Source organism: Cyprinodon tularosa, unplaced genomic scaffold (assembly GCF_016077235.1).
Source record: "Cyprinodon tularosa strain WSP-4 unplaced genomic scaffold, ASM1607723v1 ctg44, whole genome shotgun sequence".
NCBI lineage: Eukaryota > Metazoa > Chordata > Actinopteri > Cyprinodontiformes > Cyprinodontidae > Cyprinodon > Cyprinodon tularosa.
The window spans coordinates 3,312,155-3,329,870 of record NW_024039163.1 but is presented as its reverse complement, the minus strand read 5'-3'; positions in this window follow the sequence as shown (position 1 = coordinate 3,329,870).

The window sequence follows — 17,716 nt, the reverse complement described above, 5'->3', positions numbered from 1 at the left end:
TATAGGCCTTATGAGTGTAAAAACAGAAATGTATCATACCTGCTTAACATTTTAGAGTCCTACCTTTTTCCCAATGCTAATTTTAGTGTAAATTGCATTGCATTTAAAAAGCATTGAGTGGTTAGCCAAACTCAAGGGGAGACCGTTTGCACACTGCTCCTGAACACAGAAAAGCCTCAGCAATAAGTGAACATGTATTCCCTGTAGTTTCAAAGAAGATTGACTTGCATTGAATATATAAAGATCACAATAAACGGACCATCCACCTGCTCTCTGACAGCTTTGGGACTAGGTAAGTCTGAGGGTATTGATACAATTTTGCATTCGCTGGTCTGCCTGTACAAGCAAGTGTAACAGTGTCTGCATAAGCAAATACATTTCTAACTGAATGGGGAATAAGGGAAAAAGGCTAGGGGAAAGTGAGATAGCTGTCTTCTAACAATGTTGATAAAAAACCTATCCCTCTATTCATTCTCCCTCACCCTACCTTCGCTGGCTTTTGCTTTTGGTTCCTGAGGGAAGTGCATCATTCTAATTCATCTCTCATCTTTTTGTGAAAGACAGCAAACCAGGAGTGTTTGTTTAGTCAGAGGGAGTAAAGTGTGGAAATTCTTTTAAGGTGAGGAGTAGGCTCTGCTCTGTATAGTTGACAGCAGTAAGTGAGTGAATGATGCTGTCTCTCTAGTTCATTCGTTTACTGTTTTTCTAGAGAATTACCAAGAAATGCAGGATAGTAACTTCCATTGACAGTTTGGATCCTCACGAGATCCTGTCAGCATTGTTGTTGTTATAGAACACATATGTTCTGTAAAACAATACTTTTGTTTTTCCTTTTATTGGCATTACACTGTCACAAGTACAGAGCAACAAAATTCACTCTCTGCATTTAACCCATCCGCTTGGGGAGCAATGGGCTGCCGTTGTGCAGCCAGTGTGGAGTCTGTAGAAGTGGGGCTCAAACTTTGAACCTCTGGATTCCAAGTGCAATGCCTTAACCACTAGGCCACCACTCCCCTAGTATACTCCCAGTATTCCTCCATTTGTTAATACTCTAACAATGGAGGAAAACAAACAAATTTGACATCCAGTAAAATACTGGCCTCAGTTATTCAAACGAATGCTGAAGTTAAACTAAAAGAAAAACAGCATTAAAAGTAATTTAATTTGGGTTCATTTCCTTACCTTGTCTTGTGTCAAATTTTGACAAACTCAAACCTTGGTTGATTTACAGAAGGGGTCTTCAACATTTTCCAGGCCAAGGACCGCCAAACTGATGGTGAGATGGAGCAGGGACCCCCTAATTATATATATTGTATGGAATAGTGTTCTATCAAACTGGTCCTATAGTCACTGTATTACAGATGGAGTAATGTAACGAAAGTAATTTCTCGTTGAGATTATTAAAGCATTTCTGATTCTGATTCCTGGTTGATGGGACAGGTGTTGTGAATGAAACGGTGCCCAGCTTGAAAGAGCTCCTGTGTGTCTCTGAATGTGTGCATTGATGATGAAAGACATCTTCTGCCTCCATTTATCTGTTTACTACAGTCTGTTGAATTCATGTTAATGTTTATTTAATATATATAATGCTTTTTACAGCTGCTTTTTGTATCTCTGCATCTGTCTCCTTGAACCCCAGTCGGCCTCGGCAGATGGCTGCTCACACTGAGCCTGGTTCTGCTGGAGGTTTCTTCCTGTTAAAAGGGAGTTTTTCATCTCCACTGTCGCTACAAGCCTGCTTAGTGTGAGGGATTGTATTTGAGTCAATGCAATCAACTGGTTTTCCTTAGATAGAAAACTTTGTATCAATTTGACTGTATGATCTGGTTGAACTGTAAAGTGCCTTGAGATGACATGTGTTGTGAATTTGGCGCTATATAAATAAACTGAATTGAATTGAATTTAAAAGCATTTCAATAAGTGGAAAACATTGCAGGGGGAATATAAAAAAAAAAATTTGAATCAACCAAAACTTTTGCGACCCCCATGCAGTACCTCCCTGGACCCCCTAGGGGTCACGGACTCCCTGTTGAAGACCTCCGATTTACAAGAAATGGGTCAGGGGTTTGGCTTTTAGACACACTGGATTTGTTCTTAATAAGTCATTTTATTACCAAGTAAAGTTGTTGCATGTATGTCTGGAGATTGGCTAGTTGTTACTTCTGGTCATCAGTAGGTTGGTAGTGGGGTATATTGCGATTTCATTCCAAAATAGCGTGAACCTTAAAAAAAAAAAAGATGATGAATTAATTCATCCAAAGTAGAGGCCCAGCAACATATTGACACTAAATAAATTAACATACTTGGCATTTCTGTTTAAATTACGCTTGTTTATTTATTGGATCTAATATAATTTTCTAAGACATGTCGCAAGGCAGCCGTGCAAACTCCTGCTCAACCATACGTGTTTGTTTTTTGTTTTAATTAGCATTTTTGGCACTTTGAGACACGGTTCAGGCATATAAAGTGAGTGAGCCTTGAAAGCTGAATGGACAAAAAATACAAATCTTTAAGGATGAACACTCATGCAGGAATTATTTTCTGATGGATGACCAATTACAATGAGTAGACCTAACTAATACATCATGTGAGCTGTTAGATGAAAAAACCTCGCTCAGTAATTTAAACAGACTACTGGGGTAGAAAGGAATGACAGAGCCAACATCTTGTCCTTCTTTTTATGCTGGCAGAGATACTACTTGCGTTTGCAATTATTTTGGAGAAATACATCTTTCTGACATCACGTTCAGAAGTTGGAGCCAATAACAAAATGACACCTTGTGTTTTGCTTTTAACTCAGACCCCACCACTTAACCAACACTGAGCTAAGAAAGTGTTTCATTTTGTCTGAAACAACAATGAGGCTAATTGGACTGTCACTAAATAATTTCACCCTAGCTCTGCCAAAAATATTCTTTTATGGTGAAGGATGAATCCATGCATATTTATCACATATTAAGCAAGTTAGACTCAAAAATCATGTGCGTTAATTGTCATTAAAACTGTTACTATTTTTAGGACATGTTTTCGATATATATATATCACAGAAATGTGCATCAGTAAATGGATAAAATTCATTGAGTACTAAACTAGTCACTCGAAGCACTACATTTTAGGTTTTTGGTTTTGAACTTTTTGGTTCTGTTTAAGTTTTTCTTTTGAGTTTTCAATGGCTTCATTTCAGTTTTTGTTGTTATCTAGTTATATTTGAGTTTTTATGTATTTCTTGTTTACCATCTGTTGCCCTCTTGAGTCAGTCTCCTTCTAGCTCCCTTCTAGTTTCTTCTGTCCACACCTGCTCCCAATCAGTTGATTACCCCAGTTATTGTGTTTGACATATATACTCCTCCTCTTCAGTTACTATTTGCTGGTTTCTCGTTGTTTCTTTGCTCCTCATACGTGTTTTCCCTGATGTCTCCTGGATTTATTTAATTTTTTATTTTTGTATTTTGTTTCTGAACTTTTGCTTCAGTTGCCACAATTTAGATAATTAAATCTGCAAGAAACCACTTCAGCATCCGTCTTTGCATTTTGGTCCTCTAAAAAAAGCAGTATTTCATGGTACTGTGTCAAAGTACATTTCCTATTCTGTTAGAAGCCACTCTCACAGGTGATTTCATTTAGCAGAAAATAGCTGTTTAGTTTTTCTCAAAAAAAATGGGTGAACACTTAAAGAATTTAAACCAGATTTTTTTTATTTTGATGATCTGTTAAAATATATGAATATGTCAGAGTATGTAAATTTAGAACTCTTTATAGATATAAACAAGCAACATATTTAGTTATTTTTAATTTTGTGAAATAAGTTTAAAAAGCTATGTTTTTTAAACTTTGACAATTTTACTACATGAGCTGGGAGCCATCCAACTATTCCAGCTCCAATATCCATTCTTTTTAAAAAGTATAAAAATAGTTCAGTATGTATCTGTGTCTGAACTACAAACTAGAGAAAAAGAGTCTTAGATCCATCTGTTGTCAGCTCTTTACCACAAATCTCCCTTTAGATCTGCACTCATACAGAATTATTTCCCCATGATGGGTGGATCTACCTCTGTATTCAATGCTTTTTTTCTACTTCATCTTTTCCCTTCTCTTTAATTTATCGTCATTGTAAAAAGGTTTGTCACTCCCAAGTAGAGCTAAGACCATTATCATAAAGAGCCCAATAAGTAACTTGGCATAAAGTGTGCAAAGAAGGCATATTCAATATGCAAAGCAGGAAAGGAGCTGTTAAAGAAAACCGGCCCCTGGTGATTATATTTGTAATTTAATTTCCTTGGTTACACATAGATAAGCGGAGGGAGAGGCTAGAGATGAAAAAGAGTGACACCGATTTGACTGAATGCAGCTTCATTGTCTGTGCTAAGATGTCTGACGTATCATGGTTCTCAGATCTGATGAAAGAATTCGAGTTTGAGATGGAATCAAACTATAGCACTGCTCTTAAAAACGTTGCTCTGGCTCACCTAGTTACAGTATAAAAGTAAATCATCAAAATTGAATGTTTTAATCATTTTTGACATTTGCACTCACTTCTTTTTGCAACCCAAGCAAAATACATTTCTGTCTGTACATATATTTTTCGAAGTGTGACATTTTTTATAGATCATTTAAAGCACGGGTTGACAAAAGGGGGGTCAGGAGCCCCAGGGGGTTGCAGACACCATGTAAGGGGGCACAAGATCATCCTTACAATTGCTGTGATGGAATCCCTGAGATACATGGGGATCTATACATCAAGAAATACATGAATTTCTAATACATGATTTGAACATAAAGTACAACAATAAATTGAGAATAACAATCAAATAGTTAATATCCAATTAAAAGATTAAACTAACATTCAAAATGATTCAGTTAATGAAAAAGTGTCATTTAACAATATATATATATATATATATTTATATATATATATATATATATATATATATATATATATATATATATATATATATATATATATATATATATATATATATGTATGTATACATTGTTCACTTTATATTTATAAATAGGTATAGAGTGAAGTATCCATCCATCCATTTTCTAGCACGCTTATCCCAAGTGGGGTCGCGAGGGGTACTGATGCCTATCTCCAGCAGTCAATGGGCGAGAGGCGGGCTACACCCTGGACAGGTCGCCAGTTCATCGCAGGGCAACACAGAGACACACGGGAAAAACGACCATTCATGCACACACTCACACCTAAGGGGACTATAGAGAAGCCAATTAACCTAACAATCAAGTTTTTGGACTGTGAGAGGAAGCCAGAGTACCTGGAGAGAACCCACGCATGCTCAGGGAGAACATGCAAACTCCATGCAGAAAGACCCTGGGCCGGAAATCTTCTTGCTGCAAGGCAGCAGTGCTACCCTTAGAGTGAAGTACTTACACAGAAATAGGGGGCAACCAGTCTATAACCGTGTTCATATTTGGGCTCCCCTTACAATAAATATGAATACATCTCACTGCATGAAAAGTGAGATTTTCGTCCCCGTAAACCCCCGTAAACTCCCGCAGATCTGCCTGATTTTCGTCAGTTTCCGACAATTTGCAACCCGTGCTTGTCCGCGTTTGTCGTGCCACAAATTGTCGGAAACGGACTCTGACGTATGTGGAGAGCGATCAGCTGTACTAATGGCCCTAATTAGCATATGAATGCAGCAAACCCGCGCGGCTGGCCAGGTCTGGCTTGAATAACCTACTCAGTATTGGCTGAAACCACTATTCTCAAACAAATGAAATCGCTCGTGATTGGCAGCAAAACCACACGTGGCCACGCCAGGCTTTAATTTTCTTACTGAGTATTGGACGGAACCACTTCTTTTTAAACAAGTAAAGTCGCTCGTGATTGGTTGGCATATATATATTTACATATATATATTTATTCATATATATATATATATTTATTCATTCATATATATATATATTCATATATATATATATTCATATATTTATTCATTCATATATTTATTCATTCATATGCTGTGTATTTATGTTATCCTACACTACTACACAATTATTATGTTACCATCAAGGACATGAATTAATTTATACAGGAAATGAAGATTTGCCAGGAAGCTGTTTATGCAAAGAAAGAGCTTTATTAAAACACACACACAACTATATACAACGCATATCCAAACACATGCGTATCTAAAAATTACAACTCCGTGAACGGTCCGTTTGCTTCCTCGGGGTTGGAGGTAACAGGCAGCATTCCCTCCGAGGCAGGTCCGATGTGCAGACGCATACTGTGCGTGGCCCTGTACTTCGGCATCGCTTCTAACCGGGACTGCAGCTTAACACAGAGTTCAGTGAGATCCGGCCTACGAAATGGCGGCGACCGTACAATCCATCCAGAGACACCGCCGACGACGCCATCTTCTTCGTCGGACATGAGGTCGACGGTGGCGGACTTACAGAGTTCCACTTCCTCATCTGATAGCACACTCTGCCTCGCCTTCAGCAGCTGAAAAAAAAACAATGAATCAGCGCACTGCATATGGACACAACACATCTATCAATGCACCTGAAAAATAGTCACCAAATAAAGTCTTACCCTCTTTCTTCTGGCCCGACTCCGAGCAGATAGCCTCAGCACGCAGCGTGCTGGCTAGCAGCGTGTATCTGAAGCTCCTGCAGCTGGAAAACAATTAAATGAGAGTGGTATGAATAAAAAAAAAAAATCAAACGCAAGTCACAGTAACAAGGAAGGAGAAAACATTAAAACAAGTCACTTACACACAATGTCGTCTTTATCAACATCGTGCAAATCCGAGCAAATAGGAGGTCACCGCCTCATTGTGAGGCGACTGTAGTCTGTGAAAAAAAAAAAAAAGTACAGCTATGGTCGGTATCCATCCGTATCCATGTCCTTTTACCGCTGAATGAAAGCATATTCTTTAAACCTTACCCCTGCCCCGGTTCATAGCGCCTGCAATTAGTCTCCGAGTTGTTAAGACGGCATAATGCTTCCTGTGAATCACAAAAAATACACTTTAATAAAGCTTTAGGCTAGGCTGCTTTTAGCTTACCTAGCTAGGCTAGGTTGTCTTTAGCTTGCCTAGCTAAGCTAGGCTGCTTTTAGCATAGCTACCAGTAATCGAACATATATTTACCGCTAGCGTGGCGTTGTGCACCCGTCTTCTCTTCCTCGAGTTCGTATATCCCGCAAAGTTGCTCGACTGCAGATAGGGTGGCCAGATGTCCGGCTTTAGGGCGGACAGTCCGGATTTTCATTGCACTGTCCGGCGTCCGGCGCTGCACCCAGCCGGACGTGTATTTGTCCTCCTTTACCCCCAGATTCCACATACTCCGTCAGCGCTCCGCCCCGCTCACGTACGGAGTACTTGTCTGTCATGTAAATCAATGAGAGCTGTTCCACATCCTCCGCTCGTCACCGCCCACGTACGTCTTCTCCGTCCTTCACCGTCAAAATACGGAGCTGAGCTATTTTTTGCTCCCCTCCGGTCCGTCCAGATCAAGACCCGCTATTGCAATCGCACCAAACAGAAAAAAGAATGTAGAGAAGACCCGGTTTGTCAAATTAAATTATAGTAAAAACAGATCGGTATCTAGAAATTAGAGCATAGTTTGTATATATTCCCAAAAACTAAGAGCAATTAATTAAATAATTGGATGCAGACTATTGGTGCTTCAACAGACCAGGAAGAAGTTGTGAGATTCTAGAGTGAATCTCACAACTTTAAAAAAAAATTCTTATTGCAGGAATGGATGAAGAGATGATGAGTTTGGAAGCAGAGAATAAACAGAGTTCATACAAACTATGTATGATCCTAGTTATCCCTGTTACAAAAATCGGCAACAGAAAGAAAATATTTGGGCAGAAACTGAACATCTGCTGGATGATGATGGGGATTTTTTTAATATGTCAGATTCAATTAAGCGTTCACAGGTTTTATACAGGAATGAGGAGCTCTAATTTAATGCTCTTTTAATGCTATTAGAAATAATTTTAATGCCATCAACAAGTATCATGTACACAAGTTATTAGTTTACATGAAATAAGGAGCTGTAAGCACAGTTCCATGACTCAAGTTTATATATATATATATATATATATATATATATATATATATATATATATATATATATATATATATATATATATAGATAGATAGATAGATAGATAGATAGATAGATAGATATATAGATAGATATGGATAGATAGATATATAGATAGATATGGATAGATAGAGAACATGGTGAAATCATCTTTACTCTCGACAGGCTGCAGCCATGTCATGAATTCCTCTTTTCCAGCCACTTTTTGCAGTTTGCATCGTCCTATTCTCTAGCTCTTTCTCGAGCTTCTTTTCCAAACAACTGCTTTATGATCAATTGCAGCAGTTCTGCGCAAATTAATTGTGTTAAAAAAATGGTCACTTTTTAAACACCACAATGTATTAAATAAATACAAATGCTGGGAACCAATTCTTTTTTACATTTCTTTAATATTTTGTTCTATTCAGCTACACAAGCATCCTCTTTAAACTACTAAGAATTGTGCTATAAATGTGACTTTACCCGATTCTTATGTACACCTTAGTAATTTATTGATATGCCGCACAATGTCCTCCTTTTTGGTGCTATAGAAATGGCCACCCTAACTGCAGAGCCGCCATCTTGTCCTCTATGGACTACAACCTGGAGTGCATCGAATTCTCCAGCTGAGTGAGGCGCTCATTCATGTCGGCAGTATGTTGGGCAAGCTGACGAGACAGTCCGCTGATAGCAATCAGCAGTTTCTTCTCGTCAGTCTGCGGGCTGGCCGAAAGTTGTGGACTAAGAGCAGTTGGAGGCGAGTTGAACGCGAGACGTCGTGCAGCCATTGTTCACGTAACAACAAAATACAAACACGGTAACTGGAGATGAAGCTCTTCTGAGTATAGTAACACAAACATGTCTGCTAATATGCTGGTCTCGCGAGAAGTCGTAGTGCACAAAAGCTCACACGTGATTGGACGATGGGGCCGAAGGCTCATCAGGCTCCTCCAATCACATACGACGTCATTGTTATACGGAAGGACTCGCGAGAAGAGCTCGCGTCGCTCCATTCTGGAAGGTGGCGGTAATGCACCTATAAAATGTTTGCAATTGCAATTGTTTGTCTCCATAAGATTGAATTTGAGCAGGTGGACATTAGAGATAATAAATGCAACAACAAGTTTTTGAATCAATATTCTATAAATAATATGTACCCAGGAAGAACAAAAAGCACAGCTCTCTTACAAAATTTTAAGAAATCTATGATAGTCAAAATTAGGACAAATTATTTGAAATTCCCAATTCCTCCTAAATATAAAGAATTACAATTTAAAATAATAAATAACATATATCCTTCAAATGAGTTTTTAAGAGAGAGATTTAAGTTTAATGTTGAGAATTGTGGCTTTTGTACAACTCAATTGGAAACAACTAAACATATTTTTTATGAATGTAAAGAAGTATTAAACTTATGGGATCAACTTCGAACCTTTCTGTCTTCTAAAACAATAAATTTAGATTTTATTTCCTGGCAAAACATTTAATTCGGTTTATCCATTAAAGAAAAAAAATTTGGAATTTTTAATTAATATTCTAATAATTGTAACAAAGTATTATATCCATAAATGTCGCTATGCAAAATGCTCCCTCTCAATCTCTGCTCTCAAAAATGAACTTTCCCTTTTCAAAAGATGTCTGAGAAAGATGCAGAATTTAAATGCAATTAAATTGTTTGAGTTAATTGAAGAATTTCAGTTGGTAGTCCCCACTGATTAATTTACTTTAACCACTATTATTATTTTATTTATTTTTATTTATTTTATTTTATTTTATTTTATACTTTTTTCCAGCCTGTGCATTTAATTTTATTTTTCAAAAGCAGGAGTTGTGATATTTCTTCTTGTATTGAAATATTTGTTATTGACTTGTTATTTGAGATTGTTATTGTTTTCTTATATATTCAATAACAAAAAAAAAAAAAAAAGTGGAAATCTAAAAAAAAAATTAACCATTACAGCCAACTGATTCTGATTAAAACTAATTTTTGAAGTAAATTATTTTGTGTATTTTTTTTACATAACATTTGCATACACAGTAATCTAGCGTACTTTAATTAAATAAATCAATTCAAGCTAAAATGTAAGAGTCTATAATTAGGCTATACTGAGCCTGATCTATTTCTACCATCTATTTGGGGGATATTTATTGCCATACTTTGGGCCACTTAATACCAATTTAGCATGCTGACCTATGACCTTATGACCACAGTGTACCAATCTTCTGATGGCTACTTCCAACAGGATAATGCGCCATGTTATAAAGTGAATCATCTCAGAATCATTTCTTGAAACTTTTCCACTTAAGTAATTGTGAATTGAGCATATTGACAGACAACATTTTATTTTTTATCTTAAATGCAAATTTAAAAAAAAATAATTACTGCTCTAAATGTATTGCTCTGTCAGCTAAAGATCTGTTTTGGTCTCTATACTTTAATTAAATAAATCAATTCAAGCTAAAATGTAAGAGGCTATACCTGATCTCTTTGTATCAGAGATTTTCTTACCCAGGGTTGCAGGGGGGGTAAAACCCCCCCTGCAACCCTGGTTTGCATTTGTATAGCTCACAGCATGTTCATTTACATGTTAAAGCCTCCCCTAGAATTCCATGGGGGGGAGGAATGGGGGGAACACTGCCTAAGAAATTCCACGTCAATTTCTGACAATTTACGGGAGTTTTCGTCGAAGCCTGCAAATTGCCGTAAACTGCCGCTAACCTGAAGTTCCACGACAATCTACAGTGCCGTATATTGACGAAAATCCCACTTTTCATGCAGTGTCTTATTTAGATTTTATCTTATAGACAAGCTCACCAATTAAAAATCAGTGGGGTCTGAATAAAGAAAATCATCAACGAGGAAAGGTCTGGAGACATTATTAATTGTAAAATGAGGTTTTTATGCATTCATGTTATATATTGAATTTTTATGTTTGAAAGTTTTTCCATTTTAAAATCTAAAGTGTTTTTTGAAGTAGAGAACAACAATCTTTCGGTTTGGTATATAGAAAATATCCTGACTCTCATATTTTATAAAACATCTGAACTGACCGTGTGTTTTTTTTATTTATTGTTTTTATAGCTTAATGAGAGCAGTGGGCTTTAGGCTGCCCTGCAATGCTTTAAACCTGGGTTTAAATGACGACAAAGCTATTCTCAAGCCATTCCAGGCTTTGTGAGCTTATATATTGCAAAAGAGGCTTAAAAGTTTCATCAAATCCAGTCAAAAAGCCCAAGAGCGCCTCTCACAACTTCAAAAAAAACTTCTAATCTCAGGCATGGATGAAGAGATGCTGAGTTTGAAAGCAGAGGACAAACATAGTTCATAAAAACCATGAAGATCATAATTATCCCTGTTAAAAAATCCACAACAAAACAAAAATATGGCCACTGTCCCCCTGCCACTGCGTGTCTGGTAAAACCATCACACTGGGTTAGCGTTGATGATGTAACCAGTGCGTCAGAAATCAGGAAAGTAAGCAAAGAAAACCATGGAAGGAAGCCAGGGCATCCAAATCCATTTTTACAAGCGTCATGTTTATGAAATGTAAGCTGTTGTTTCGGCTTGTTAGATCAGAAGTGACTGCCGCTGCGTGTTGACATCATGTTGCCCTCAATGGTATCAAGTATCAGCTAGGCTCTGGTGTTCCCACAGCATGCCAATTAGAGCCAAGGAGATTTTAACACACGTCGCTTGTCAAGTTTGAGCCGGGTCAGTGAGCTGTCCCCACTGCCACTAGAAGCCAATTGTTCCTGGGTTTAAAAGGGTTTTTTGGCCAGTGGAAAAGGGTTATATGTGAAACTGCAAAATAGCTCAAGCTCTTTCAGATTGGATGGAGAGCATCTGAAAACAGCAGCTTTTAGATTCTCAATCGGTTTTATGTGTGGACTTTGACAGGACTGTTCTAACACTTGCTCTCTCATCCAAAACATTCTATTTTAGTAATGGCTGCATGATCAGGGTTCTTGTCTTGCTGAACTATAACCCTGTCTCAGCCGGTTGTATCTTGCAGCCTCTAAAAGGTTTTTTTCAAGGGTTATTCACTATTTATTCAGTATTTATCTAAATCCATTTTTTTTCATCCAATTTGAAGAGCTTCCCCGTGTCTACTGAGGAAAACAATCAAAGATCCTTGCTCCTTGGTTTTCATGATGCTGTTTCTTCATCATGTCTTCTCACAAACCTTTGAAGAACAGCTACATTTTTATAGAAACAAAAACAGGTATTTGCTGACCTGTTAAACGTTTAGACACACTGGATTTTATCAAGGGGTAGCAGACAAAAGAGAGTTAAATATAGATGAATGCCACTCAAGTAAGATGTGCATTTCTAAAAAGAACTAATTGAAATAAAAATAATAATAAGATGCCTTATTTTATTAATTTTTGGGTTACAAGGTGACAAATTGTCCCTTCAAATGATGAATACTTTTTGCAAACCCTTGTAGAACTGAATAGGATGTTCTGCCACCTTTCTTTTGGTATTTAGACAATTTCCTAATGGTGTCGTTCTAAGAATATACAAGCCAGCTGGAAAGGTCACTCACAAGGCTTTACCAGGGTATGAGAGTAATTTTCATCCTATGAATCAATGTGATCAAGACATTGTTTTTTTAAACTATGTATAAAAGGTTGTTCTACTAAACAAATGTAATCAGTGAAGTGGTCTGGGTGGGATGTCAGTCCTGAAGAACTGTGGCTCATTTCAGATTCTGCAAGCAAAATAAAGCAGGTCCCAGCAAGAAAAAATGACCAAAGGACAAAGGGTGTTCTCTTCTTACATATCCATGCAGCCCCTCCCCTTCTCTGTCTGCTTTTTCTGAAATTGTAGGACTGCAGACATCAAATTTCTGGACTTTTCCATTTTCAAAGAGCATCCACTTATACTAATGATAGTGAAGCAGAGGTCGAATTCTTGCTTTTTTTTGCTTTATCACAATCTTACAGTGAGCTAACAATGATGGGAGCCATTGAAGAAATAAGAGGCGCAAAGTTTATCAAAATGTGACACTGCACTTAGCGGTGCTGAATGAAGGGACATCGTGAAACAGTTATGTGACAACTCAAATCCCCTGTCGCTCTTTGTTCTCTGTACTTGTGATCTTCATGTCTGGTTCCCCTCTGCTGCCTCATCTCTCTGCGTATTTCTTCAGCGTCTTCACTTTGAACCCAACAGCAGCAACCTGCCGGAGAAAGTTACAAATGATTGGCGTGAATTATGTAAACCACAGAGAAATAAAACTGCAAAAGAGCAAAGAGCTTGCTCTTTATTTCATAATTAATATTGCTTCAAGATCAAGCCAAATAAAATGTAACTTTTTAAGAAGGGGGTGGCATGTTTTTTCTGTTCAAAGCAGTCTGACATATGCTGGAGAATCTTAATTGTCCACCTTGCATCTAAAAATATCCTTAAAGATACTAATATATGTGTATTTCATTTCATTACTCATCAAATATAAGCAGCCTTTTCCTATTTTAGCCAGTTTTCACTGAGAGTGGCAAAGTGATGAGTGTTACACCAGCACCACCAAAAGGTAAAGAAGAAAACAACACATTCTAGACATCCTCTCTCCTTTTCTTCCATGGTGAAGCAGTTGTTAGCTCAGGAAAATTACGAATGCCCCAGTTTCCTATGAATGTATTTATCTTAGAAAAAATTAACACAGCAGATGTGGTGAAAAGAAAAACATATGATACAAGGGAAGCACAGCTTAATTAGAGAGCTTTTTAAAAGATCTGTAGTTGATTGTTGCAGGTAGTGCTCCTCTAACCATGCAGATAGCTACGGTTTAATGTTAGCAGCAGTTTTTTGTTTGAAGCAAATCCCCTTAAACAAAAACTTTCAGTATCTCAAGCCACCTGTTTATCTGTGTGTAACATCTTCTACCATTCATCCTTCGCTTCTTGCATTCCCCTGAAAAATCCCTCTATCTCTTTCTTTCCATCTCCATATCGATTTGGCCTTGACTCTTGAAGGCATTGGCAACCTTTGCTCTTTTTTTCTTTCAGAAAGGTGAAAGGGCAGCACTTGTGATGCTGGAAAATGGAAAAGGAGGGCGGGTGTGTTTTGTTTACGAGTAGTCAGCAGCTATAAAACACGGTGTGCTTTCAAGAACTGGACAGCACCTAGTAAGTGAAATAAAGGCAACTTAAGATGGAGAGAAAATCAATTCTGAAAGCGCCTTTGCCTACTTAGAAAATATCTGCTCACATTAAATGTGTGGATGCTCCCTTTGAGGTCATTAGAGCTCAACCAAACCAGCAGTGTGTAGTCACCTCAAGTTTTTTGTGAATTCAGTCACTGAGATCTGAATGGAGGGTCTCTGTAGAGCAGTTTTCTTCATGGATCGCATACCGATGCAACACGACCTTCAAGGACATTCCCCTCATTTACACAACAATTAAGCAATACCCTATTGGTAAATTGAAAAAGAGACAAAAATCCTCTGTGAATTTAATAACAAACTCATTACCAAAGCCCAACAGGGCAGAACTGCCTTTTAATTAGAGCAACACCTGATTAACGCCCAATTAACAGAGCCAAAGCCACTTAACTCTCCCCCCACTATGGCAGGTTGAAAATGTAAACATAAACAGTCCAGCATCTCAGCGCTTCCTTTGCCTCCTGGGAAGGAGCGAGAGGAAAACTAAATAATAAATCTTGATTCAATCTGTTGTCTGATGGTTCAAATACACTGCAGTTCTGGGAAATTACCGTTGTGGATGCATGAGGTAAGTGTTTCAGAGAGGAAACAGATGTAGAGCTGGCAAAGGAAAAAAAAATGTGCTTCAGTAGACATGGAGGACCCGGCAGAGCAGCGGCTAACTGTCTAGGTTTTGACTTTAAAGATTGATACCCTTTTAATTTTTTAGACTTTCTCTTTAGTACAACAACAGACTTTGAGTACAGCAAACAAAGTTCTGTTTAACAGCTACTAAAAAAGTTACAAAAACTGATCCCGCCAAGCTCTATCTTTTTTTTTTTTTTTTATAAAGATGGATATTTTGGTCTGTTATAACAAGTACAGTGGGCTAATATTTTTGCTAAGACTCTTATAGTTATCCAGAGATAGGAGTGAGGTGATTACATTTGTCAGAGTTACAATAAGGATAAAGAAAAAGAAATACAATTATTTCTTAAAGGGGCATAGCAATGCTATGTGCCTATGCAAACAAGATGAAAAAACATTTGATTATGATAAAATAAGGCTATAAACAGGTGTCTCCATCCTGATGTTTTAACAATCCTTTTTGTGCTCTATCTATCTATCTATCTATCTATCTATCTATCTATCTATTTACAATTTTAAATGTAGACTTTAGAGACTTTAGCATTGCTGTCACTATTATCAGAAATTATAAATTAGTCCTTAATCGAATTCCTCCTCAGCTTTAGCTTGTGCTTCAGTGAACACCAATGTTCATTCTGTATTCTAAGTGCTATTTGAGTCTTATTCCTCTTGGAATACATTTTTTTAAATATTTGCATTTTTTCACACATTGTCTACATGGTTTTTATAACTTCATTGGGAGGTGTTTTCTGGCTTAGCCTAACCCTTCCTTGTGTACCTCCTGCATAAAAGCGCAGTATCAGCCCTCTAGTTGTTGCTGTTAAAATACACAAAGGCTTTTATTCACTAACAAATTGAACAAAAAATAAGTTTAAACACAATAATACCAAATAATACGCCAGCAGGACGCAGCAATCTTATTGAAAACATTTGGCTTGCATTTATACAGCAGAGCTGCTGCTGTATAAATGTAAAAGGATATGTCATATAACGTGGGTATGCACCTGTACAATGATACATATTAGGCTGTGTGTGTTTTAACCTTCATTTACTGCACCACATATGCCAACCTGTTCCATTTGCATTCTCTAAGGATAAAAAGATATGCTTTCAGAAAGCATAAATATACAGTTAGGTAGAGTTCTAGCATTTTCCGATAGAATGAATCTAATCTTTACCAGGGTTTTTCAAATGACTTAACTCTAACTACAGCTGCACAAAAGCATGGGCCATTCTACACCATCATTGATTATGATGCAAAGATAGAATAAGTTGGTGAAAAGCAGAATCACATAACATTACATGAGCAAAATATAAGAAATTATAGAATTGGGAGGGTAGCATTCTCTCTAACTATCACTGAAATTATAAATGTTGTGGTAATTAGAGACATTTTGTGGTGTGATGTTTTACAGAATTGTCTTTTGATGCCTAATTGTTGATTGTGAAGGGATTAACTAGGATTGTGATAAAGCATTGTTATCCAATTGCCTTTAAATGTGTTTTACTAGAATATGTACATTTAATATATATATATCATGTCATTATATATATATTTATTATGTCATTTGTGTACATGTGCTTACATGAAAATTGAACAACTGACTGCTGTTAATTCTTCTTATGGTGAGTGCAAGACAGCTGAACAAAGCAAAACAACACTCATCTTTATTTTAACACATGAAGGTTTGTCTCCTCTGAAATTTTCTCACATCTGTGAAAATTTCTTGAAGTGCACTTTGGAAACCACAAAGCTCTTTGATGAAACTCGTTTTGATGGGGAATGCCTAGGGAAAGAAAGAGCCTAAGTTGCTATACCTCTGCTGCAGAGGAGAGGTTCGTGATAGTTAAAAGGCTTAGAAATTGCCCATTAATGGCACCTCAGATCCAAGCCTCTGCATCTGAACCTAAGAAAAAAAACACATCTTAACATCCACTCTATAGGAGACTCAGAAGTTATACTCAAAGAAAAGAAAAAATAAAAAAATAAAAAAATGCTGCTCAGGTCAAAAATAAACACACAAAACATGTATTCATTATTCAGATGAATGTACACATACTTAGGTCTTTACTGTTGTTTATTGTTGACTATATGAATTCAGATTCAAATATTAGATTATTGGAATAAGTAAAAAAAAAAAAAAAACTAAGATTGACTTGTCAAATAAACCCAACAGGAACTTTAATGTGTGTATCTTGTTAGCATCAAAATAGATCAAATTTTGATAATTTTGGCATAATTTTTAGATTCAACAAGATTCCAAAGTATTTCTCAACCATCCATATCAACACTATATCATCACACAGCTACTACAGATTGGATCACTGGGGATGCTACTGGGATTTAATTTGACATGGAGCTTTACTCAGAAAACTGCTACACTGATGTCATAAAAGGATAGACACGATCAACAAGAGCACAGAGGTTGAGTGTGACAGTTAAATACTGTTTAATTGGTTCAAGGTCCCCAAAGTAAGCCAATACTCTTTCCATCTCTATTCCATATATCCACCATGCTATCTCTCTACTTTTATGCCAGATTTTGACCTTGCCATCTGAATATCACCACTGAAATTGAGACTTACCCCTTAATGACTTGGTGTATTCCATCTGCTTAAAGTGTTATACATACAGATATGGTACCCCACATACCTTGGTTGTATCAACTGCCTATTTCATATTTCCCATTCTTCAATATAAACTGACTTTTGTGTGTTTTACGTGGGAATTGTTGCCAGATATCCAAGATAAATCTCATTATTAGGAAATCTTTTCTCCATCTATAATAACAACTAAATAAATAGGAGAACCTGAAGAGAGAGCCTCCCTCTATATTAAATATACTTAGAGCATATGC